Source organism: Lepisosteus platostomus, chromosome 3 (genome assembly GCF_059453375.1).
Source record: "Lepisosteus platostomus isolate fLepPlt1 chromosome 3, fLepPlt1.hap1, whole genome shotgun sequence".
In the NCBI taxonomy this organism is placed as follows: Eukaryota; Metazoa; Chordata; class Actinopteri; order Semionotiformes; family Lepisosteidae; genus Lepisosteus; species Lepisosteus platostomus.
The window spans coordinates 69,690,266-69,718,017 of NC_142613.1; the positions used below are offsets into that span (position 1 = coordinate 69,690,266).

Consider the following 27,752-nt stretch of genomic DNA (forward strand, 5'->3'; position numbering starts at 1 on the left):
ATTGCCCATATATTTTTCCTGATACACTTCATGATTACTAGTGTTGGGGCAGTGATGACTTAAATCTAGCAAGTCCTCAGAAAATCTAGATTAACATTCTATTAACATATGTGTGAGCACTTCCAAACAAACATAAAAAATTGATTAAGAACGATTATAGTGCCCAATGAATTCATGGACACAAACGGGGTGCGCTCAGTCGTCGTCAGGTTGCCGATGACAGCACCCGGTCGCTTGTTAGCAGACGAATGATATCAATTTAATTAAGCCTGATGTCATTGCAAATGCAAAACTTTTTTTTTCTTTTGATTAAATATAATTTTAATTTAGCTGTACCTTAAAAAGTTAAGAGTATAGCATTCTAGCTCAATTCGCTATTCGGGATTTATTCACTAGTACAAGACTCCTAAAATCATGAAACCACTGATGATGATACTTGTGAGGATTCGATATAAATCTGAAATTGTGGAATCGGTCACAGGATGACTTTAATAGTATAGTTCTTCACTTGGCGCTATTACTGTAACGAAGGGAAAAGGAATGAAAAAAAAGTTTGTTAAAAGTTTTCATTGAAATGATTAAAAATCAATTATTACTTCTTAGAAGCGCAGTAATAAAAATATAGAATAAAGGGGGCTGTGGTTTTATGCGCAATTACTGCTTTAATTTCTGTAACAAGATAATAGGACCCTTGAAGCACTTAAAGAAAGGTTCCTATTATCGTTTTTTTCTGTATGACACAATTTAATACTCTATATCCTTACTAGTCCAATTTCTTAGACGTCACTATTTCTTCACAACAGCAGCCTAATTTCAAGGTTTAAATGTCAAATTTATTTTATTTTTTTATTGGGGGGGGGGGGGGGACTTTTTCATCTCAAAACTTGAAAACTCAAAAGAAAACCGGGAGGCGTCCAGAGGAGAATGTATTAAATGCATTCGTATTTAAGAAACAGTTACTATGTTATTTAAAAAAAAACGGTATTATTCCCGTGCAGTATCTCGGGTTTCCCACGCACAGTATACCACCAGATAGTCTGAACTCGCACCTACATAACAACATTCAAATCCTCCTTAAATTCGACATTGTCCCGAGAATGCAGTCCCCGGGTCGAAATCTCGCCCTCTCTCTCTGTTTCTCTCCTCCGGGAGGACACACACGTTGCGATCCAAGCATGAAATTTGTTTCATTATCACATAAAAGCCTCCCGGGGAGAAGGAGAATGGGGCGGCTTTGGCAACAATGGAGGCTGAATGTGATGCTCTAACCTGTTATGTTCTGTATCACACAGCCATTGTCAGGGGGGTACTTTTAAACTACTTAGTGTCTCCCACTCCACTGATCCTAACAGATAAGATGTAGTTCTCCCCGAATAAATCAAAACCGGGGATGTCATTCTGATCACTGGGAGAAACCGATCGGTTTTTTTCCCCCCTGTCTCAGCCTTTGGGTGTCTCGCCCATGGCTACCTCCTCACATTCCGGACGGACGTCCAACTTCTCTCACCGCGTCGCTCCTGGTCCCTTTATTTCCACTGTACATGTATTTTCCGACTCCATTCCACAGATCGGTCTTTAAACACCCGCGATCCGTGAATAAACAAAGTTTGTAAACAATGAATATATATATATACATGTAATACCAAATTCCAACAGAGCAAACTTTGAACAGAAAGACGTCACAGTTCAGTAAATTTGCACAGATATTAAATTTCGTTTCTCTTCATTTTAGCCATAATGCTAAGCTGAATTTTTATAACTCTGATCGATATCTCGGTAAAATAATCATTTTTTTAAACTAGCGGGGCAGTGAAATCTTTGCTTTGTGCTAAAGTCAACAGTGGCAGAGTTTGAGCTCAAATAAATGCCGGGATGCCTCGAGCCCTTTGCAGTAGGCTTGTCTGAGACGTTTTAAAACTGGGCTCCGGTCGTTTGTGCAGCTGAGCGAACAAACTCACCAGGTAGGCATATATATATATATTTCACTTTATGCCAAGATGGAGTGTTAAAGAACAGAGACAATCACCTACATCAAAGTGTTTGTTTTAAATATAGCTCCGAGTTCGGATTGAGAAAAAAAAAGTACCAATATTTCAAAGCAATATAACGTATTTTGGGGGTTACCGTTGAGAAACCCAAACCCATATGCCAGTTCAGTACGGCAGGTCGGTTTTTCTTCCTTTACCTTATTGTTATGGGTCAGTTAACAATAACAGGTGATTGATAGTCTCGATGTTATCAGGATAACTCACTTACCCTAAGTGCGCACGGTGTTTTTTTTTCTTTTCAAAATACAATGCGGACATACAAGCACTCTCACACACGCGCGCGTTCATGCATATATATATTTAATAATATTTAACAGGTAGTCGCGTTTCTTCGTACTTTCGTGCATCGCTATTGTCTCTTTGAACGTTTTGCTTCATCTATTGAATATGTTTTATTATGATCACTTCTGCATAATACCTAAAATTATGTTTTTTTAAAAAATCCGAGTACCAAATTTCATACAGTTTATAAACCTAATACCAAACCTTACCTTTTATCAAAACCAAATGAATTTACTGAATTTTTAAAACCCAAGTATGAATTACAATGGAATAGAAGTGGATCTTCAGTTGATATTTATTTGTGGATATATTTTACATATTTAAAAATTAGAGCAACGGAAATAAAAATATGAAGTGTATAATAACATGGTATATTTACAACATTTCAAATACGCACTCAAAAGACGTGTTTCTTGTGGAATTGTGTTGATTTTAAAACAAATGCTGGGATGTTAGAAAAGTAGACGGGTGTTTATATATTGAGTATGCGAACACAATCACGGATATGAATGATGTACAGGTCAACAATTCAGTACTTTTAATCAGAAACAAATAGCTTACACCAAAGAAAAAATAATTGAGTTTTATCTGTACAAAATGTATCATGTATAGATTATTTCTATTAAGTTTCAGGTAAGTTTTTCTCTTTTATCTTCCGTTTTTAACATAACCAGAGCACCCCGCTTTGAGTACTGCATCACCAGCTAATGCTGAAAAATGAATAATAACCACGATCATATTATTTCTTTAAAATAACATAAAATAAAAAAATTAAAAACATTAAAATATTAAAAAAATATATGTGTGCATATATTTAGGAGCATAAACAGCAACCTGTGGGCTACGTAGTTTTATCATCTTCTTAGAAAATGCTTCATTTCACACAGATATCATTAGCGCCTCAGTGCACTCAACGCTTACAGAGGTCTACAATTTCTAAACACCTGTAATTTCCCAATACGCTGTAAAACTATAATAATCTGCAACCCCTTCGGAATTCTGTAAAATTTAAAAACAAAGTTGGAGTTTATTCATTTGCCTTCCCTGCGTAGCTATAAAACTTGTAAGTATACGACCGTTATGTCAAAGGACTGAACAACGTTTTTCTGACTCTCATATTTCACGCAACAGTAAATGAAACAAAGAAAAAAATGCTGAGATGATTTTGTTTATATATGGGTGCATTTACATCCACATTTTTCGAGGAAAAACTTATCGTGGCCACTTAAAATATTTGCTAGGCTATTGAAAAGATGGGAGTGGGCGCACAGTTGTCCACAGCCATGTTATTAATAGCACCGAAGTCTTTCATTGTGCGATGAAGGTTTGAAAATGCGAGTGACTCCGACGAAAGAATAAGAAAAAGTCACTTTAAGCAGCACAGTCGCTTTTATTTTCGCCGGGTAGACATCTACGCTTCCAAAGCCTCTTCAGTGTCACAGAGCAACAAGTAAAATGATAAATGTTATTCATTCGAGCTTTGCGATTTTTACCAGTCAAATTCCAGTAAATCCGCAGAAAGCTGTGACATTATATCTAACCTGATAACTGAAATGATAAAGGATGTGTTTGAATGAAAATAGACGTGCTTATGCTAAATAGCATCATCATCATCATCATCATCATCATAATAATAATAATAATAATAATAATAATAATAATAATAATAATAATAATAATAATAATAATAATAATAATAATAATAATAATAATCTCCCTGTTTCATTTGGTTGTCTGTCCTTGTCTCTGACCACCGCTACCTGACTGTTCTGACAGGCTATATTTCCAGACGAAGATGAAATCTCTGCAGAACACACAGAAAGGCTAATCGTTTTTAAATAATTAATTCTCTCCAATTCCACTGGTAATGGAAGTCCTCGGATTTGTCAATTACTTGTCATTAAATGAGTGTATACCCACGTACTTCATTCCAGACCCTTTGATGGGGGAAATAACCTCAGTCAAGCCCACTTCAGTGTTGAATTAAATGGGAATGGCCTTTTGATATTTTAGGTTCAAAGGTAACCGGCTTCTTACTTGAGTCTGCCAAAGCAATGGCGACAAATTGAAGAAGAATTTACGGCAATGAATTTAATGTTCCTCCCTCGCAAAGATTTCTTTGTCATACCCAAACTACATCACTGAGTATCACTCCATCAGAAATCCAGATAAGATACCCCTTTGATGAAATTTGTTATTTAAGACGACTATATATAAAACTTCGCAACGCTATACCGTTTTAGTTACAGCAGTGCATCGATTTTGATTGGATTCTTTTTAGCCTCAGAATTAATTGATTTAATTAAGGTACCCTGTTCTTTTTAAACCCGATTAATCGCTTCCTTTACAAGTTCCCGGGAGAAGTGAAGTCTGAATTAAACAAGAACCCCCCCCCCCCACACACACACACACATTTTTCTACTTATTTTGTAACACGGTAATATGTGAAAAAGAGCTTTGTTTTAATGTCGCCTGGTCATTTTTCAAATAACCTGATGCAGACTTTAAAAGGCAAGAAGGCACATTTTCACCCAAGCAGATTTCACACACACAGACACAAAAAGGTTTTGAAATGTCAGCAGAGATCGAAGTGCCTTTGCGAAAGGCTCTCGTAGTACATCACAGGCAACCCGTTTACTGTTGTTATAGCAACAAGATCAGCGATGGTCCATAAGGCAGCTTGTTGATCCTTTTACTTTGGTAACCCGATTTAATTACATTTCTTACCAGTCATCCTATTTGCATATTTTCACCGAATAAGGCCTGACATCCACAAAGAAACAATAGTATTTATAAAATTCAATGCAGGGTCTAGCAAGCTACACGCATTGCCCAAAAGACATTTCGGGATGAAATCGTCCAAAATAATCTCAAACGTCTAAAGAAAAAAATCTGAGTCTAAAAAACTGAGCAAGACAATATACAATCGACACATCCGCGAAACGAAACCCCTTTACATCTGTTCAATTACCTTAATCAATTCACCAGATGATCTAGTTTTAAAATGAAAACGCACTTTAATGCCAGAATAAAGATTATACTGATTTAACCCACCATCAAGCCAGTCCTATAAATAGCGTGTCTGAACAACACTGCTCTCAAATGCAACTAGTACTTAAAAAGAATTGTGAAGCCATTTTTTAATGCTAAATACAGTTTTTTTGTTGTTCGATGGACTACGAATAGAGCGGAAAAAAACGCCTCAGTCATGCCTTGCCTTTTGAAGTTTTAGTTCAATAATTTAGTAACAATTTCATAGTATTGTTTTCCTTTCCTATACCATGGGAAATATTTTTAGATGAACACAAAGTCTCCGATAGGTATTGTACCTTAAGGAGCACACAGAAATACCCATCTTGGGTTCAAATTTGCAATGCCTGGAACACCCAAGTAGAACAGTCTCCAGGGAGATTGCTGGATACCAATCTTACAAGCTGTAATTCTGCCTTAGCCTATTGCAGGGGTGGGACAGTTCACACTATCCCGACTTAACTGCTCTTTCATTGGAAATACTCCTAATCCTATATCTTTGCAAGGGAAACTGCTATCCCACAGTATATTAAAGGACAACAAAGTCAAAACGTAAAAGCCGTCCTTTCAACAATCCCTGGTTTCTCTTACGCATGGATTCGGTAGTTACGGTTCTGATTCCGACGGCCTTTTTTCCTATCATACGATTTTTTGGGGGGCAAATATTACATTGTTGATTCAAAATTCGTTGAAGATGATATGTTATCGTCGTTTCCGCATTGTATTAAATCGCTGGATGTGTTTCATGTCATGAAGGTGTACGAGTTCGCCTCAACGGGATTTGGTTATCATAAATTTCAGAAATACATGTCATGCACATAGCGAAGAAGTAAAACAAAAATAGATTTAGATTAAATAGAAGGCAATCTATAATGCCCATATAATGTTTATTTATGTTTTTGTGACTTATTCATTGTGTTAATAGGCTAGGTATTTTTTCAGGAACTGCGGACATCATATATACATAACAAATATTAAGTTTGTAAACGAACAGAAAACTGATTTTATTTTCAAAAGGAATTAATTGGTTGTTTGGGATTTTTTTCCTCCTGGACAAGTGAAAACGGAACTTTCTTTTCATTTGCACCTTCACATTAAACTTTACAGCAGGGTCGCTGGGTCATCGTCTGCGTTGGTGGTCGTCCGCTCGCGAGCCAATGTTTACAGGAGACGAAGAAAGAATAGTTTCATAACCATCGTCATCCTCGTCGATATTACATCTTTAACACACGGGGAAAAAAAAAACTTGTTTAATGAAACAGTCTTCCATTCTGCTGCCAAAACAATGGTTTTAAAAATAGACATTTGACTTGTTGCAAAAAAAAAAGAAACATCTTCTGTGCTAAATTGACTCGATAAACCCGATCTTGCACGGGAAAACAACGTTTTGTCTTTAATGACGATAATGATAGTAATATTAGTATATATTTACTTCTATTCTAAACTCATTTGAAGGTATTTATGCAGTTTTTTCTGTAAACAACATAAAGAAGCATATTCAAAAGCACTCCAAATTGTCTTTAGAATTTAGTATTCTGACAGACGTGTATCCTGTACCTCAGCGTATATGTACGACATTCTGAATAATAGAATATTTTCATACATTTTTTCCACTGCCACCTAAACGATAAAAACAGAACCGCAACTTTGTATTAAATATAGATTTTATTTAGACGCTGAACAATATTGAAGGAACTCACAAAATTGAAGGCCAAGAGGGAAAACGTTTTTCATGTAACTAGCATATCAATCAAACCAATTAATATTGATCAATATTGATATTGAAAGCTCTAACACCTAAAACGCTGTAAAACGATTTTTAAGAAGTGATTTATTTACCATTTATTGGAAAATATTATTCACGTAGACAGTGGATGCTGTTTAAATATAATACATTTTTGCAACGGTTTATGAACTGTCTATTGTTGTTATAGGGTAAAGCTTAATAGTACTCAAGCAAATTGGTTTAACAGCCAAAAATCAGCAAAAGCAAATCTTCAATGCAAACAAGGCAGCACACCTTCCCATGATAGTAGCTTGTGTTTTTACAGTACTTCAGAGAAACGCGAATTCACCTTTCTGTGGGGTTTTCTGGTGCCTGTAATTTTGTTTTCAACGCAAGGTGCAACGCCCTGAAATCTCTCAACCTCGTGTCACCGGACTACATCACTGGAGACAGGCGAATTAATGATTGTGAACACATTGCATTTAGGTCTTACGAAAACACAAACTGTGGATCTCTGAAGTGTAATATTAGTGTGATGCTCTACAAGTATTCAGAACCGAACACCACCACACCCGCGAGGAATTGGCTTCCTGAGAAAACATCATCCACAGAGTCATGTAATAATATAACGTGTTTGAGAGTTTTCCAAAACTGGTCAATGAAAATCGGTAACTACTTCACTTTAAACGCCCATAACACCGTTTAGATATATTATGTATTGGAACATATAGACAAAATGTAGACTAATACACCAGAGCCAGAATAAGCTCTGATATAATTTACAGCTGAGCTACTGAAAATGGGAGAGAGAAATGAGGGAATTATGTAATCTGGTAGCCTGATTTTCCCTTTTGTATCTGTCCACATACAGAACGTACAATCCATATTTATGACACATAGATACGTTATCAGGACGAAAACAAAATATACTATACTGACATAAAATCATTTAAAAATGTTTTAGGGGGAATCATGAAAAAAAAAACAATTTAATTATCCTTTGTCTAGTAGAGACTGTTTAAGGATTACACGTTTTAAAGAATAATACGTTGACATTATTTCTGATACGTTTTCCACACATCTTCAATTATTTTTTTTATATAGAAGAAGCAAATTATTACAGATAAGATAACAAAAAAGGGTAAAGGGGAGAGGAGTTTGTCCAGGCACTTGCCCTTGATATAGTCTTTTCACTAATCGTAAACTAGCGCCACTCCTTTCCCGAAGAACAAACTAATGGAACCACGTGTTGTTCAAGGGCAGCCCAGTTTTCACCAGGCTCCTAAACACACTTTTTTGGGGGCTGTCGTTAGACTCACAAACAAAATGTGATATCCCTGAACATACTGTAGTAACTTAAGAACTTAAGAATTGTCACTGAGCAGGAGCAGTAGTCTCCTGCTCTCAAAAGAGCTCTGCAGCAAATTAAGTGCAGGTACGTACTGGGCATACTCTGATGGCACCTGTGGCATAGAGAGTCAGGAGGAAACCTAACTTTGTATCTGGAGTGTATCTCAGTGTGGTGCTGCATCTCTGTGTATCTCTGTGTGCATGTCAAAGTGGATCACAGGAAATGATTGATCCAGGCTGCCATCTGACTGGTCTACTTCTCTGTCCCTTATAAAGGCAACTGGGAGGGTGGTATGTCTAGTCAGGCCTAGAGGACTTGTAAGATAGATAAAATAGGGAAATTCAAGGAGAGAAAGCCTCACTAAATGTGTAAAATATGCTCAATCTGTTGTCATCAAAAAGGTCACCAAGAGTTTAAATATTACTTTCAGACTAGGGTGGGAAGGGTAGGACTTAGAACAAGGTAATAAGGGGATATTTTTTTGGGGGGGGAGGGGGGTTTCTGAGAAAGTCGACGACCTTCCCCCAAACTCCCAGTGAGTTAGCGACGACAGTGCCCATTCGCAGGGAGGTGGTACTGCCCTGGGGCTGAGGAAATGAACAGATCCCGAGGTCTCCAAGCATCCTCCAGTGGACACCATGAGGCCGCCCATGTCATCAGCGTCCTCTATGGAAATGACCGCCCACTATCGGGAAGCTGCCTGCGCCGGCGGGGGCTGGGGCGGCCCAGGTCTCCCCCTCTTTCCCGGCTGGGCCGCGGGGAAAGTGACCATCTGGGGTAGCCCATCCTACCTGGCCTGCATGTCTTTTCGAGGTGGGGGGAAACTGGAGATCTCATGGAACTAGGAAAAGACATGCAAACTCCACACAGACGGCACCTCAGCCTGCAATAGCGCCAGGGTCCAAGGGCTGTGAGAGAGTAGTGCCAGCTTCTCCTCCACCCCCCTAATCCCAGCAGTGACATCTAAAACCCAGCAAAGCTTTTGGAGCACTCGAGCTGTCAGCAGAGCCCTAGGCTGTGTATCCCCCTACATGAAAATAGTTCTTCCAGAACGAATTTGTTCTAGGTATTGTGGAGAGAGTGACACGAGGATCCTGGAGAATCAGAGACTGATGTGAGGGAATCTGTCCGTTTTTGTAATGGAAATCCTACCATGTGGTGTAGCCTGTGAAGAAAGCTATTCGGCTGTGATTGACAAAATTCTGGGCGGAACACAACAATATTCGCAATTGTTCGGGGGTGGGGGTGAATACTTCCTGATGGCACTGTAATGTTATTCAGGACCTTGTATATATAATCCCTTTAGGAATATACTTGATGTTTAGTGGAGATCTACTTTGTAAAACCTGATGAGTGTTAACTAAAAAGGAATATGGGACATGGGGCCGCAAGAGAATCTGTATTAGCAGTAGGATTTTAATCATAAGGGCTAATTTCAGCCATTTCCCTCTATATATCAATGGGCTGACAATGTCGATGCAATGGGAGTAATACTGATGTTTTGGCAGATAGCTGGTGCTATGAAGGAACAAATAATTGTGGTAATAATTATGACAGATCTTTTAAAATCATTACAAATTCTGATCTATCATCAATAATGACAAATTAAGCTATAAAAGGAAAGTACAGTCAGAAAAGCAGACAATTTCCTCTCCAAAGATCCAACTCGACTGTGTAACAGTAAAGCCACAGATTCATTCAGTACAATAGACTTTGCTTCTCTGTACAGTGCACTCTGAGGGGTCAAGGCTGCACACAAGCAGCAGAAGTGTTGTATAGGGTTCGGACAATATTGATTATATTAATTAATGATCAAAACATTTTTTTCCACTGCTGCATATATATAGCTCCAACTCAGGTGATCAATTCTGTGTACCCCTAGAATCCTCTGCACAAAAAAATGGCGCACAACATATTCTGCAGCTGATTGCAAACATAACCTATGATCAGATGAAAACAAATATGATAAAACATCCCATAATAAAATAAGAGAACTCCCAAACACTGAGATATGAGGTTTGAATGTAATCAACACATGCTTCTCCCACTGAGAAGCAGAATACATGTCCACAAGCACAAAATAAATGCACTTCAGTGAGGCAGTCCGGTATTAATGGTGTTAAAAAACAACACTAAAAATTACAGTACAGCAAAGTAAAATAGCCTCCAGAAAACAACATGCTGTTTCACTGAATGACATCTTTCTGTGTGCATAGAAATTCAAGCATACCCTTTAGCAACAGAATCTATAAAAGAAAGTCCAGTTCAGCAAAGCAGATAGCTCCCACTCCACAGATACAGCTCGATTGTCTAACAGTAATGCCACAGATGTAGGCAGGACACTTAGACTTTGCTTTTTTGTATGTCTGCGTCATGTGTCATGATGAACACACTGGTTTGACAAGTGTGGATGATCTTCAGCTTGGGACAGGAACAGCAGAAATCTCAGTGTTTGCAGCTGTGGCAGGGATTTCTGCAAAGTGAGAATATTTGCAGGAACAAATTTGCAACAATCAAAAACCTAAACTTGATAATTAACTTCAAAGATCCTGTTGTTGGGAGAGCTAGGTGCATTCATTTACAGAGCTAAATGATCAATATGTATGTTTGGCACTTGATACTTGATACTACAATAGATGCATTAAAGGCAAATTTTTAGTAAATTTATTCTGTGGCTCTGTGAGATGGCCGGGAGACTTCCTTTTGCATTCTTTTAGTGCATTTTTGAATTTATTTTACTATTATAATAGAGAGTGACTATGTTTCTGCTTTAAAAAAGCAATGTAGAACCAATGTACAGATCACATTGAGAACTTGCTATGCTTACGAAATACTTGAATAGCATTGGGGTAAGTTACTTTTAAAAAGTAACTTTTTACACGATAGATACAGTTAATAAGTGAATAAGACGTTAAGGTGTTCATTGAAGCCTTGTTTATTTATGCACAATTACTAAATGTAGAGATGCATTTTATATTGCTAAAACCAATATTCATTTACTTTGTATCAATGGTACAAATTAAATTCATTTTAGTTTGATAAAAATTTCAATAATATGCAATAGTTTAGCGCTCTACAGCTCATAAATGCTGCTCATGAGGAGAAGCAGATTTGAATCTTACATCTGACAGATCAGTGTTGCTCCTTATTGCTATGGGCATTAGGGATACATGTGTGTTTGGACTGAGAAGTGGTTAATAAACAGAGTAAAATTAACCAGTAAAATAAAAAGAGTACAGATGAGAAGTGAATGCTCAAATTGGAGTCATGTAATTGGTGGAGTACTGCAAGGATCTGTATTGGGACCACAGCTCTTCTTAACTGGGTAAATTTGCAGAAGATGCCAAATTAAGATTAACAAAGACTGTAGAAGCAGCATGTGAAATTCACAGATTTTTGATTACAACTAAAACGGCAAATATCTGACAGGAGATGTTTAATGTACACAAGGACAACGTTTTGTATGCAGATAGTAAAAACAAACTATAAATACAAAATTGGAAACACCCAGCTTGAATTGTGTGCTTATGAAAGAAGCTTATGTTTTTATGTTGACACATCATTTAAATTAACTTCAGAAACGAATGTAGATATTGGCTTTATAACTGCTGGAAGGGGAAGAAGTCACTGTAAAATTAATAATTAGTTTAGGTGTATTTCTACTGTTCCTTGGATAAACACCAGTTTAACTCTTTTGCATTAGGAGTATTTTAGCAGCAGTAATCTGTCAGACAAAGGGGGATGTTGCTCTCACCCTTATTAACTTCAGTAGTTTGTTGACACTCTTAACAAGTATGACTAAACGTTTGCTGAAGCAGGTCTTATTTTGTTCTGTAATATTTCTCTTTAAAAGATTTCCCTTCCCATCAGTCTTTTCCTAATACACTTCTCAACTCCCTTCATATCAGGAGCTAATATAACCAAAGCCCAAACATTATGATTTTCCTTGAAGTCCTCATCTGACTACATACTTTATGCTTTGTTTTGCTGGTATTGCCTGAGACTTAAGTACTCGCTCTTTTCTTTTTGGCATTTCTTCTGAATGTTTCTAAGTGCTTTCCTTCTCTATTGATTTTTAGAGATTTCCAAGTCAAGCAGTGATTCTCATATCCCCTGAATGTGTCAGGGCTGTTGTTACTGTTAGTCTGGGTGGCAAACTTTTCAAGCCCCAGGATGTCTTCACAAGGGACAGTGCTCACACCAGTGTGCAGGAGAGTTTAACGTTAACAGTTGACATTCAAAATTTCTCATGGAGCTCTGCTAGGCCCAGACAAACACCTTCCTGTTACCTATGTCCTCATTGAGCATGTGTTAAAATTGTTGCCTTCTTAATGGGACAGACAATTGAATTTTGACCTGGTTGCCTACAATACACAGTTCTCAAGGACTGACAACACCTAAGAAGAACTAAAAGCTTTTAAGAACGTTTATTGAGCGTTTAGATTCACTGTCATGAGATTTTGTTTAACCCACTTTGAAGAGTACTAGCCCCCTGGCCACAGGACGAGGAGGCTGGGACCACCAGTCAGAGTGGGTACAGAGTGAGGAGTGGCCAAGGGGCATCTGCGGAGGTGAAGATGGGCTGGAGGAAGGATGCAGCCAATGAATGTGAAAACGACAGGTTGACTTAAGGCCTCCTTAGCTGTCAGAAAACTATTATGAATTATACCAGTTGGGGTGAAAGTGGTTTAATTGTCATCCTGCCTTCTGAAACTTTGTTAAGGTCTTCCAAGAACTAAAACATACTTTATTTTAAAAAAAAACTTTTTATTTATTTTTATTTTGTGAAACTTTCACCATTTCAACACATTTTAACATTGTTCTTCCTTTATTTTTTTAGACAGGTGCTACTTCCAGACCTGCATAGAGAACAAGGTGAACATATTATTGTAACATTCCTCCCACTTCAAATATGTACTCATTGCGGCTTACCCACTGGTGCATCATGTTGTTATCATTTATTTTGGAGATATTCAGTTTAGTCTAAGTTCCTACCTACCTAAGGATGTTATCTGTGTAAACTGATCTGATTGCAATCTTATTAAAGCAGAGGAATGACTTGAAATCAACTTTGCCTTTTTCAGCAGGATTAGAGAGCTCTGCAGTTTAGTAACCTCTTTTTTAAGCTTGCTTCAACTCCCTTTCTAGCCTAATGACTTCGACTAACACATTTGTCAAAGCGATGAAAAGAGTTACTAATTATATAGTGATGAACAGAAAACCTTAAGAGAAAATAAAACATTGATTAAAAAAAACTGTTCAAGGCTTGTTGATTTTGGTCTTCAGTTGACCTGATTTACATTTAAATTATTAGAAAATAATTAGAAAGAGACTGAGATAAGATTAAAACATTCATTTCTAACATTTTATAACTTAACATAGCATTTTGGCTAAATTACCTAATGACTATCCAAACGTGTTCTTCTCCATGGGGCAAATGAGTGTTTTTTTACTTTTTGCTAAGGATATTGTTAATAAAGAAGAATACTTCCAGATTCAAAAGTCTTGTTTAAACCAGATCATTGGAGATATTAGTGTTAACGTGCAGCACTAAGTACATCCTCCAAGACAACTCTGACCTCAGTCATGGAGCAAAAAGACTTCAAACCACTTTGATGTCATTTTTTTAGCGCGAGATTTCGTTTCTCTCATGATCTGGGGGCTGATTTTTGTGACGGATTTGTGTTGCAGTTTTCTCTGGCTCAAAGTATTCGTGAAAATCCCAATGTGGACCTGTAGTCAGAAATTGTCTTCTCCCTAGATTCTGGATGGATTCAGTGTTTGCATCACCATGTGACTGCAGATGCCCTCTTCACAGTCTGACAAACACTAAATATTCATTGAAGTGAAATTTAGTTTAAATAGTACCTGTGCCATTATTTATTAAAGGTAACAAAATGAAAGTAGAAAGTACACAGAAGACTGGTGCAAATTACTTGATAAATATGCGTAACCCACACATATACATATTGGGACTCAAATATTTAATCTAATTTTTTAATCAGATAATGTAAGGATTTATTTGACTCTTTAAATATATTGTGCTATTTCCTGAATTAGAAAAAATAGTTCTGTACATAGCACAGTGTTAAATGTTAAATTAGTATTTATTCACTTGTGCTTCACCAGTTTTGGTTTAAATGTGACTGGTATGCTACAGTATGTTGTGTAATTCTTTAAATATATATATTACTGATTTGTTCTGTAGAGATGCAGATTGTGTTTTATGCCTAGGTCTGATGCAATACGGGATTATACAATCCTAAACTATAGAGCAATAACTTAAGTACCAGACAGTGAAGACTGATTTATGGCATATTTAATGGGGATTTCTGTTAATTGTAACTAGTAAATTGATTTGGCATGTTACTTCTTGTGAAAGTATTTGAAGCTTTTTACAGGATTTTACCTTGAAAAGCCATAATAAGTAACTGTGTGGTCAGAAGCATAGTAATTAGGTAAAAAATACTAAACCTTATTTACTGTTTCCAACCAACCTACCATATACATTCAGGGTTCCAAAACCAGGAGGAAAGGCAGAGGAATGCAAGAATATTGCATTAACAATGGAAAAAATATTTTCCATTTCCCTACCTTTCTAGGTAGTTACATTGTGTTTTCCTTTTCACTTTCCACAGCTAGTATATGAGTTTATAATCATCAAAGAGGCGAATATGATTATGATGTTCAAATTCTGTCTTCTGCACAGAAAGAAATTTATAGAGAAAGAAATTTAGAGACATTTATGTCTCTAGTGTGAAGTGTGCTCAGAAAAACATATACAATATGTTCTAATCTTTCACAGATAAATAGACCCAATCACTACAGTAGGATGCAATGCCAATGTGTAAAATAGTTCCTGTTCTCACATAAAATGTGCACAAATATTTATATCCAGTATAGCAGCAGTCCAAAAACCTGAAATTGTCATTTGACAGATGATTGTGGAGTCTCTTCTGGTTGACAAAAGCAAAAATGTGTGATCTGACCACATTTTTTTAATGTTATGCATGCAGGAATGCTTTTTAAAACATGTAAAGCAAGAAGGTTACCAAAAATTTTAGAATTGTAAACAACGTTTATTTAAAAATGGCTGTAAGTGAAAAATGAGCTTTCCTTTTCTTACATTCCACCCTCCAAGCGTAATTTAATGTCATTATCCGAGCACCATTAGTGTATTATACTGTTGCATTTATGATCGCATGTGATTACACAATACTCCTGATAAATTCTGTTATTCTGTTTTGAATAATATTTTGGAATTTGACTGAGTTATACACAATATTTAACATATTAGTCATGCACGTTGCCACTGGCTCTGTGGCCAGCACCGAGATCGGTTATGAAAAGAACTCTGAACTCTGTCCAGGTAATTAGAATAGAGGTTGTTTTAAGCATGCAGCTCTTTTATAAAGATAGTAGAATACAGTTTCTTTCAGACATCATGTAGCAGGCTGTTGAGCACAGCTGCAGAGCACTGCCACTGAAGAGACGAGGAAAGAAAAAAGAAGGAACAAATTGAGAATCCCTGGAAAAACAAATATAGTGGGAATGCCATAGACGCCTGGGGTTGCCACAAAACTTTTTTTCAGCATGCTGTGAAATTCTAGGTCTAGACTTCCTCTCACAGACTGGCAATTCATAGCCACTTACACACCAGAAGGCATTCTGCTGGCAAAATGGCAAACGCCGCCTGCTGATTGCACACATAACACAAGATTTTGTGCACGAAGGGCCTATTACATTCAAACAGAAGAATATCTTTTTCTTCTGTGTTTCCAGTATTACTGAAAACGTTTGAACATGGGTCTATCATATTCTACTGCCAGCAGCAAGATATTACAGCATGTAAAGAATAGAACAATGCTAGTATAACAACACTGAATATGTTCCGCGCCACGTTTTAATCAAAAACATTGTCTTAAGTAGAAAAAAAAGAGTGAAACGTTGCACAACATCTGGTCAAAAACTAAAAAAGTGAGGATCTCCTATTTATTTCAGCCTTAATATTGTTATGATCGCAGAAAGACTTTCATTAACGCACCGATTAAAATGACGTGACAGTAAATCTAGTATTTTGACTTTTTCTTCTTACTGCAATCACACTTTTTCAACTAGATGCACCACAGCATAGAAAGAACCAGTGTTTCTGCTGGAGTAACCATAGTTCAGGCATGCTCTGAGAAAAAAAAAAGATGGGTGGATTATTTTTACAGGGACTCTTGAGATGCTGTAGGTATAGCACAAGATTATACATGCGTGATCAACCATGCAGAAAAGGTGTTCTGAAATCTGGATTACACAAGGTCTGAATATAGCTTGAGGTATTAAATGTAGAAAATGGAAAAAGGTAAGGCTTACTGGGAAACTCCAGCCATGCAGGAATAAAACGATTCTTCTCAAAATCATAATGGTGCTACAATTTTAAGACAATGTTTTTAAAATATTTTCAGAACAATTCACTATGGGTGTGGTTTAAACTGATCATTAGGGATAAAAATAAAACACAGCAGTAGTGTTACAGCAATGTAAATCTACAACAACACCGGTGAACCAGGTTTCACTATTTCCTTACTCCATAGGCCTTTAACACTAAATCACTGCGTCAAACAGTGGGTTAGTTAAAAAAGGATTAATCTTAGAAAAATATGCCATAGATATTCATTTTCAAAACGTACGCCTGCAAACACTGCAGTGAATGTCTCTCTGTTAAATTATGTATTATTTATCTCTTAACAGTTTCAGACATCTTTTTTCAAGAATGTCATTTGACATAATTCATCAAGGCAACATGAATCATTTCTGATTTTGGCACTTAAAAAAATGCCAGTAGTGTTGTGTTAATGTATCATGCATTTAACAGGCAGTTAGTTACCACACCATTCCTCTTAAAGCAAACACTTTTCCACAAAAAACTGTTAAAATCCAAACTAAATGCATGGTTAATGTGACTCTGATCTGAAAATGTTGTAGCTTTCAAGAGAAAGGCCCCATGATAGTTATAGAGAAGGGTTGAAATGATTTAATGTTTTCCTATAAACAGATAGATAAGACTTATTGATGTAAGATCTTTTATGTTTAAAAGGTGCTTTTTATTATTTCTGTTTCAGGTGAAAGACAAAAAAGGCTGTAACTAGATGAGAATACACTTATTTAGTTGTCACTGTCGTCTTTTCAATTCAAGAGTTAAATAACAGGTAAAAGCTAAAAATCAGTCAACCCTGATCCTGCATCATTCTTTTCTGGGATCACAGTCTGATGTGTGGTGAACCGTTTCCCATGCATGAATAGAAACTGATTATAATTTGTGAGTTTAATGAACTTGAACAGATTAAGTAATGGATCGGAAGTCACTATGCTTGAAAAGAATGTTGCTAAATAGGTGTCGAACCTAATGAATTTACTGTTAAATTAGCATGAATCAATCAATCAGAGAAAAGACCAAATGTGATAGATCTCAATTTGAAAATGTATTAACATCTGTGGTGAGAGAACTCATTTCCTGTCCAATATTAAGAAACAAATAGGTAGCTATTTTATCAGTACTGGATCTCCGGTTCGAAATTTGATTGAAATTGGAGGTTCACTGTTCTCTGCAGGGCAGTGCAGTGCATCACTGTGCTTTTCCCTGCTTATTTATTGAGATGTAGATGGTGTGAAGGATGACTTCACCTATATCTCTTAATTGACATATAATTGCCTTTTTACCTCTTCCACAGTGAGAAGCATTTTTGGGCACCAATATACTGCATAGCTGTGGTGAATTGGAATTGATTGCAATCATTTTAATACATTGAAATATGCATGAGGAGATTGCAAAACAGATGTCAGTGTTATGTAATAATAATTAACAGACATAATTTCTTAGAGAAAAAAGGATCTAGTTTATCGTACTTTAATGAGAAGACTACGCACAGCCAATAAGCTATTCCCCTTCCTCATATGCACAGAGAGAAGTTTCAAAAACAAAAAAAATTGATTTTTTTAATTGATTTTCAGCATTCGTGTCTCCTGATGGACAAAAAATTAAGCAAACAAGCAGAAGGCAGGTGTCATAGGTATGAAAACGGAAAAACTTCCCTTTTTTGCACATCATGGTACAGCACATCAGTGAACTGTAAAATCTGGACACTTTTGATTTTAAATAACTGCAGCCATTTAGGGCTGAAAGGGTTTAGTAAAAATGGCTGCATAGGTTAAAAATAAATAATTGTTTAATGTTATTTTTTGTCATGCTTTTTTAATGAGCCAAAAAGAAAAGGTTAATTCAAGGAAAGCTAAAGTTTTCCTTTCCTTTCCCATCAAATGGTTACGCGTGCATGGAGTCACAGTGGTGAGCATTGCTGCCTTGCAGTGCTGGGGCCCTGGGTCCTACTCCAGACTTGGTGTTCTATCCGTGTGGAATTTGTACTTTCTCCCTATTCTGCGGTGGGTTTGCTCCGGGCGCTCCGGTTTCTCCCAACAGTCCAAGGTTGTAGGTTAATTGGCTTCTGGTGTGCTGTCCAGGGAGTATCCTGACTTGTGCCCATTGCTTGCTGGGGAAGGTTCTGACTCTCCTAGAAAGTGGATGGATGGATGGATGGATGTTATAAATTTTACACTTATAAAGCAACCCACATAAAACCCAAACAGGCTGCTAGTTATTTCACTATTAAAAAAAATAATGCATTACAAATACATACAGGTCTTGTGAAGGACCTGGTTCTCCCCTGACTCTGTGCTACAGGGCAGTGTATGAAAAACTATGCAGTTCTTATCTTCCCCCTGGACTTTTTTTCAACAGTACCCAGTACAGAATAAAACAGGCATCAAACCATTGAATACATGTAAAAATCAAAGACAAAAGGCAAGTGATCCCAAATGATTTTTTCCTTTCATCTCAAATTACACATTCCACAGTCAAACAACACGGATAAAAAAAAAATCACTGACATTGAAGCCATGTCAAAACCATACAAGGCAACAATAATTTAAATTAATTATCAGTGTTTACGTTTTTTGGGTGTCATTTGAGTTACAGATAGAGATAAAATAATTAAAGGAGCATTGAAGTGTAAATATATTACTTTTATTCCTTTTGATCCTGTTTACAAGGTTAGAGTGTGCAGTATCAAAACCCGCCCTTTCCTCCCACAGAGAACTAGAACCAGCTCTTGCTTTTTCATTTTCACTTACTTTCACAGATCAGAAGAAAACTGATCACTTGTGCCCCTCTTGTTAGAATGAATTATTACAATCAATTTAATAACAACTGATCAAGAGGTCAAAGGGAAGTGTGTTAATCAAAATATGAAGCTGATATAACCTTAGTCATAGTAACTGTGGACAAGATACATAGATTTAGTGGAAAAGGTTTATTAATTTCGAATGCCCTTCTTTGAGTTAAAACAATCCTCGGATTAAACGTACATTAATTGGTTGTGGTGGTAAATTTAACTCTCTTCTGAGCCCTTAGGCTGTCTATGTTACAACTGACTGAATCACTTAAATGCAAGGATGCAAGGACTATACATTTTCATCAGACTGCTCCCTTGATGGCCACAATTTTCCCAAGGCTGTTAACTGGTGACAATGACTGAGTGCTGAGAGTAATTTAATTTTCTGTCAGATTAAGCAGGAAACTATTGTAACACCCCAGATTTATTTGCTGGGATTGGATCTCCTTGTTTTGCAATTTGCAATATAAAGACCCCCAAAAGAGATATTGAACTGATGACAAGGGAGACAAATCATTCAGGAAGTTAATGACATTTTCCATATAAAAAAGAGTCCAACCTCCATTGGCACATAACATGTGTTTTACATGTTTAATCACCATGGGATCTTTCTTTTCACAAGGCAAAACAGACGTTGATAGATGTTGTTACTTACAGTATTTTAAACTGAAATGTCTCATATATTGTTATCAAAACGCTTTTTGAGAAACAGTTGTCTCCTACTTTATTAAAAATAATCAAAGTTCAAATTACACACTAATGTTTTAAAATGATCAATGCACAGTAGTCATGATGTTAATGTTTATTTGATTAAGAGAAACAAGAAGGCTGATTAGGTTAGCAAACAAATAATAATAAAAAAGGAGTACTTCAGCACATATAGCAGCCAGTCAGATTTTTTGAGAGTAAAATAGATTATTTCTGTTAAAATGATTCTGAGCACGGCTTGTGGTCTGATTTTTTACAATGTCTTAAACCTTTATGAAAAAATCTACTGAATCTACTTAGTATTTTGATCCTAATTTTTAGCTAATGAAAAAAACAAAACATGGAGTGAATGTTAAAGTTAAAAGTCATAAATGGCAAACTTAATAGACACATTCATTAAATATTGTGCATCAAAAAAGTCCAATACACTTTAATATACATACAGCTATTACCTTATCTAAAGAGTAGTAGAGTAGCTTTAAACCTTACAAACCGTAGCCTTTTGTAAAACGTATTTGTATTTGCTCTCAAAGTTGTTTTCTGAAAGTATAAGGTTATTAATCACTATATATGTACATTATAATGTAAAATATTTACATATTTACATTTATGTTTACTTTATGTTATTATACTATAATCATTCAGAATGTTTTTCTAAATGAAAACACGAATAGTTTTATTCACACGTTTTTGAGAGCAACAATCAACAAACTAAAAAGTATTGAATGGGGAAAAGTATTCTAAAAGCTGGATACTTCATGCTCATGGCCAGAAATATATAGCGTGTTTTTTAAGTGAGTTTATGTGGTAGATGCAGTTTTAGTTATTCTTGTGTTATTTGTGAGAGGCCAGGAATAGCAGTGGAGGCTTTGTATGCTTGTGCTACATGAGTTGTGACTGATGACTTCTACATAATCACAGATAATTGCAGTATTAGTCAGCAAAATGCACATTGATAGCACCAACATGGCATCACCTGCCACCAGACAAAAAAATAAAGCTCGCATCTGTCTAATTGCAAAAAACAGGAGCCACAGCCAGTTTGTTTATTACTACAGAAAAAGCACTTTGCGTACCTTAAAAATAAGCAAAACCAAATGTTTTGATATCTGGGAATGTGATCTTAGAAAATACAGAACAGAAGAACAGGTCACGATTCTAGTTCTAAATTGCAGTAAAAATGTGACCTGGAGTTTTACAAACCCAATTTAGAGGCGCCTATTTCAGTGATATTTTGTCTCAGGTCTTACCTGACAAAAGATGTTCTGCCCTTAGTTCTGCCTGTCTGCCAGGTAAAAGCAGTATCTGCAGTGACCTGTGCTCTGGAATGACTAGCAGTGAGGACTTTACTTCGATCTGTCAACAGTTACTTATTAACAAGTGGACGGTTAGCAGCATCCAGATTTGTTTTTGCTGGGATGTAAAAAGGCAAGATGAGTCTGTCATTTTTTAATAAGGCTGTAAGGCTAAAAACCAGATGGCAAAGAAAATCTGTAATAAAGCGTTTTATTGAATTTGCAACATATTCTTTGTCCACCATCTCAAGACATGTAACAATGATTTAGTTCGACTGTGGATAACAAGGTTTAGAAATATGACAATGAAATATTATTTAAGTTACTTGTAAGTATAATAGTATTCTTGAATTTGGTGTGTATCATTTTTGGATTTTCATAATAAATCCTTTCCACTCAGTATCATGATTTTAGCTGCTTGATTGTAATAATTGAAATGAACTTTGCTTGGTTGAAATTTTTTAAAAGCCACACTTCTGAAAGCGTCATTCATTCATCTTAATTTAGGAATTTTGATTTTCCTAAAATATTTTGATATATAAAATTAAATTTCGAAAAAACTAAAAAATATTCAGCCCAGTCATCATTTGTGTACCTGTGGAATCAATAAAAAAATAGCTTGTGTAAACAAAACAGCTTGAAGGATTAACATGGGGAAGTAAAAAAAAAATAGAAATTGAAAGAGGAAAAAAATAAAATAAGCAGTGAAAGAAATAGCTTTAAAGATTTGTCACCTGTTTGATATTTGACTGCATTTTTCAAATGTTACAACCCACATTTCTAATGTGGATATTAAGAAATTATGCACAAATATACCATGTCCATCTCTGCAAACTGCATAAACTACTTTCCCTGCCACGGTTTATGACTCCCAACATGGGATGTTGTGGGATTTAACAGAAGGTTTGGGGTTTCTCGGACAGTTAAACTGGGGATTCATACAGAAGTGCAGATGACCAACTGTTTGAACAGAAATGTGTTTTACTGTCTGCAGGCCTTGCAAAGCCAAAACCAACCTTGGTGAAGCTTGAAATAATAATAATAATAAAAAAAAGATTTCAGACATTTTCCTTTCTTTTCAAACTTGTGGTAAGCTGCTCGTCCATCATTATTCATGACATTGTGTAGACGGGATGACAACTTGCATAATTTGGATGTTGAAATTCATCTAGTATGTATCAAATAACAAATGTTTTGGTGACTCGGGGCCCTGGAGTGAGGCATAATCGCTAGGAAACATTTTACTGAACATTTGGTGATAAACGTGGTCGGCCCCAGCTTAAAGCAATTAATTCAGGATACTGACATAAACTCTCCAATCCTTTGACAGCTTGGAGCTGAAATAAAAATGCTAGTTCTCCAGGGAACTGCAGAAGATAGTTGGCTCTTTTCTGGACTGTTTGCTCACAGGCCCAGAGAGCAATCTTCCTCACAGAATGAAATGCAAGGCCACAAACAATGTACCAGGGAGAGAATAGGAGATAGGAATGAACAGTTTGAACTATTTGCTCAGCAGAAGGGCAGCCACAATGGTTGGCCAATGGCTTTCCCATGCATCAACTGGGGTTTCTTTGGCTCTTTTGTTGTTCGGCTTCTTCCTCTGGCCAGATAAGAGCACAGCTGCCTTATACTTTTAATACCCATTCTACATTTACTGTATGGTCATTTACCCAGCTTTGTATTATTCATTCTGCATTTGGATCCCCGAATTTAAGCTTTTATCTCTCCGTGTCTTATTTGGGTGCTTCACCTTAAACGCGCACCGCGGTGTAAGATCAGAAACAGTCTCGGGAAACATAAGCAAGGCTGTGAGAGTGGGATAAAGCCTGACCCCCTCTCCGCTCAAGAGCTAAAGCATCAGAAGTCAAGCAGAAAGCACCGCAATTAATTCCCATTTATGTAATCTGCAAGGGAGGCTCTGGGATATTATTGTTCTATCTCCCTGATAAGACAGAATAATAAAACAATAAGCAGTTGCAGCAATTGTAGCTTTCTGTCCACCATTTAAGGATGTAAAAAGGGGAAAGACTGCAAATGATGGGGGGCTCCGTTCTCAAATGCTTTGTTGGGTTTGGAGAGAGTAAGCAAATAAAACAAACGCCTGTGTTCCCTGCAGCGCTGTTTTCTTTTTGGTTGTCAGCTCTGCTGAGCAATACAAATTGGCTTACTGAAAGAAAAGCGGAACACAAACTAGATTTCAAGCACCTCTAGAATCAATTGATTCCTTCCACAATCTAAAATATGTTCCTTAAACATCTGGTATTGAAAAAATGACTCATTTACTAATCTGTGAAAAGAGCACAGAGTCCCTGCTAATTACATGTGAACTTTACTTAAAAGTAATGGCTATTCTACAGAATCTGGAAGTCTTTTAGCCATAAATAATTCCAGCAAATGTTTATATCATTTGAGATATTGTTAATTTTATTAGAAATGACAAAAGTGGTCAAGGAGAAAGGTACCTAAAAAGATAAAACAAAAGAACAAACTACACCGAAAGCTGTGAGACGATAGCAAGCAGAAACAAACTCTTAACGGTATGTCTCTCCATAGCATTCATTGTTGTCCTCGGCAGAAAACGCTGTACAAAAAAAATGGACGCAATTCATCTGGAGCACCATTTAGCATTTCTCAGGAAACGCAATCCAAACACTCACCTGTAAAATGAAGAGCACACACATTTCACTCCCTGTCTAAAGTTAGACAACACCCCCCACACCCCCCCCCCCCCAACCCTGCCCATCCCCCTCAGTCCTGGTCACATTTTCAGTGGCCCTCTGGGTGGTCAGACTCGCAGGCTGAAAGGCAAAGGATTGCTGTTAAGCACTGTCTTGAAAAACTGACATCACACGTCTCCAGGAAAGACAAACACCTGTTTATCTGAGCTGATCCGCGGCCCTGCTGCACTTAGCTGGGTCTCAGACACTTATCCCTGTGCTCAACACCGGCTGCGCTCTGTCCGAAAGGAATTCTAAACAGAGCGAGAGGCTGCAGCAAGACAAGTGGGAGAAGTCAAAACTTTGTCACAGTGCCCCTGCCTGCTGTGCCTGTGCCTTTTACATCCTTTTCCTTCATAGCGGTGCTGTATTGGAATTTAAATGGCATTATATGAAACCCTGGTGATAAACATGCAAAATTAGAAATTGTATGTGTCAATTCACTACATAAAGCATTTCCTTAAGTTTTGTATGCACATATTCACTAAACTTGGGTTTAATTGTATTCACTTACCTCTTATCAGCTAATGACTTTTTTTCAAGTAATCCAAATATTGTCTTTTCTTTGCCTTGCTAATAATTTGAATCCTCTGGCCCAAAGACTGAAGAAACATGCATACATGTATCTGAAGTGTGACACTATGGTAAGAAATCGTTAATAGAAAAAGAGTAATGACTACGTAGTTGCAAGTAGTTCCAAGTAGTGTGCAAGACTGATCAATTACAAGCTTCTTTTTAAGAAATGTACAAATGCCTAGCAACACTATGAGCTGCATGGCTGATAATGTGATGTCAGCTCTCTGCAGCATTTTAATTAGCATGTCTTTAGTGCACTTTTTTTTAACTGACGCTTTTATAAAAATAACAAAACGTGATATTTTCAGCAATGTGATGCAAACTCCAAGTGTCAATTAATGCAATTAAGTCACTTTACAAATTAAAAGGAGTCGGTTATGATCACCATTTGTACTTTCTTGAACTGTAGAAGAGACTAAACTTTAATTTGGTATCATGTTCAGCAGCAGTATCAAAAGACACTTTTCACGCAGACTTCTTTAAACAAGCTGGAGATTTAGAAGCTGCACGAAAAGTGTCTTTTAAAAAGGCCGCTAACCATGAAATTTGTAAACCATGATAATTTCAAGAGCTACAGTTGAAGCTAGAAGCCAAAGAGCATGAAATATTTTTTTACTTCAGCGGTAGCACTTTAAATTAGAAGTGCAACATACATTTAGAACAAAGGTTCAACATTAGGAAACGATTCGAAAGACATGTTTTGAAATGCCACATTTGTGTTCTTCGGATACTTAACCAGCTTGTCAGACCTCAGGTATGAAGAAATAAATAGGTGTCTTATTACAGATTTTTCGCTGCCTTTAAGACAAAGCATCTCAATGGGGTGGTTCAGAACTTGGCAGCATTCTCAGTGTCACGCTTCAGCAATATTGAAATAAAGCTCTGTTCATGGCATTTCACCACGTATTACAACTGTCAATTTCGGTGTAATTTATGAGTGCAGAGAGCTTCAGCTAGTCTTTGAAAAAGCCTTGCTGCATTCAAGACAAAATCCAGAATCATTTCACCTGCATTTCACCGCTAAAACCTTTTTGGAACTATCCAAGGGCGATATCGGCTCTGGAATTAACTTTTGTTTTTGAAATGTTCATGTTTTCCGATGTCACATTTGCAAACTTGTTTTTCATGGGCTTTTTTTTTAATTCTTTGCAATTTAGTGCGAAAAGGAAAAATGCCTGCATGCACAAGGAGTGTACCGCGTTGCACCACATTTGTGTTTTTTTCTTGAAAATATAATTTGAAAATGACACTAAGAAATACTGAATTGCTTTTTTATACCTCCCATTATTTTGACACAATTATTTTATTGATGCTACGTAGTACAACATTTGAAGGCAATGCCATCAACTCTATTTAGAAAGATATGCTGTATGTGAGCACCTTTGTGGTCGTCTAGAAAAGTGCATGTTCAGGTGGCAGGTCATGAACTTGAATTTTTTTCCATAAGAGGATGGCCAGCCTAAACAATGGGGATGACCATCACTGATGGAGACAGTATAGGGACGTTCACCTAACAGCTGGATGAGCTGTATATAAAATAAGGATTTTCTTCTATGCCAGGATCATTTCTTTAACACTAATATCATTAGCAATTATAAACAGTTCATATTTTATATTGAGCAGGGAACCAAGGAATGAATACAGAGAGCAAAGATGTACAATATTGCAATTCCTTTTCACTGAAATATCAGCCCATGTTCACAAAAGGATTAACTTGAACAGCTATTGCAGACATTTTATTTCAACAAGTAATGAAATACAAATTGGAGTAAAATTGCAGCAAGGTACTGTACAGACTCAAGTATACCGTGGGCATTCTGTCACACAACTGTGAACAACTGTTCAACCATTTATTTCCATCATTGACTTCTCATATCTTCCAACAGTATAATAAGGTAACAGCAGAGCTTTAACAAGGAAGGGTCTTTTAAAGGGAAAATTACAAAAAATTCAATGTTTCACAAAGCAGAGTTTTAACAACAATCAGCAGACACAAAAATGTTAGTAGCCAATGTAAGTAGTAGCCATCAAGCCTCAAACTGCAAGAGATGACAGAAGGATAGTTTGAACTACCAAAACTAATTGTTTCCAAGGAAGAACGCAGTTTGCTGAGAACAAAAATTCAGCAAGCTCAGTATCTTGAGAGCTGCCGTGTCAAGAACATCAAATGAGATTAAGAAAATGCTGAACACTTAGAATGGGCACTAAAGCCATAAAGACTGTCCATCAGAGGAGATGTTTTTTAATCTGAAACAATGTTTGAGTTTTTCAGCTCTGAGAGAAAACAACAAGGGAGTTATGTGGAATTTAAGTCGCTAAATGTTTTCAGTATAACTTACTTTTTCAATATAAGGATGCAATTGGGATTGAAGTGTCGGAAGGTTTTGAATATGGGGCCTTGAGTGTTTTTCTTGTGTTAAACAGGTAATCTCCTGTTTGTATTTGATTATTAAATATGGATTTCCCTTTGTTTGAATGTCTTGCAGCTGTTTAATTTGATTTTATAATGTAGGGGTTAGGCAGCATTTGGTGCAATAGAGACTCTCATAACATGCTGGATGACTTCAGACTTCCAATAACGTCAATGAGGTAAGAAGGACTTCTTTAGTGGGCACTGACCTTCCTGGAGCTTGAAGAGTGTCAGATGGCGTCTATATACCTCATCTTCTCCAGAGCAGCTACAGGAATTACTGAGAGAAAGCTGAGTCTAAAGACAATTGGTGATTTCAAATTGGTCGGGCATATAATAAAAATATAATAAAACAGTCTTTTTCTTTTAAAATGCAAAGTGTGCAACTTCTGG

At 36.7% G+C, this 27,752-nt stretch overlaps 2 long non-coding RNA genes across 2 annotated transcripts in view; one reads left to right on the forward strand and one right to left on the reverse strand.

The window, feature by feature from the left end:
• Window positions 1–1,672: 1,672 nt before the first annotated feature.
• Window positions 1,673–27,752, forward strand: part of LOC148675365 (uncharacterized) — a 40,503-nt gene continuing 14,423 nt past the window's right edge. Inside the window, exon 1 of the long non-coding RNA XR_015935496.1 lies at window positions 1,673–1,961. This is a non-coding gene — a long non-coding RNA (uncharacterized LOC148675365). The remainder of the gene's footprint in view (window positions 1,962–27,752) is intronic.
• LOC148675366 (uncharacterized) lies at window positions 18,298–21,783 on the reverse strand. Its single transcript, XR_015935497.1, has 2 exons — window positions 21,612–21,783; window positions 18,298–18,993 (listed from the first exon to the last, which is right to left on the reverse strand). It is a non-coding gene; the product is annotated as an uncharacterized LOC148675366 (long non-coding RNA).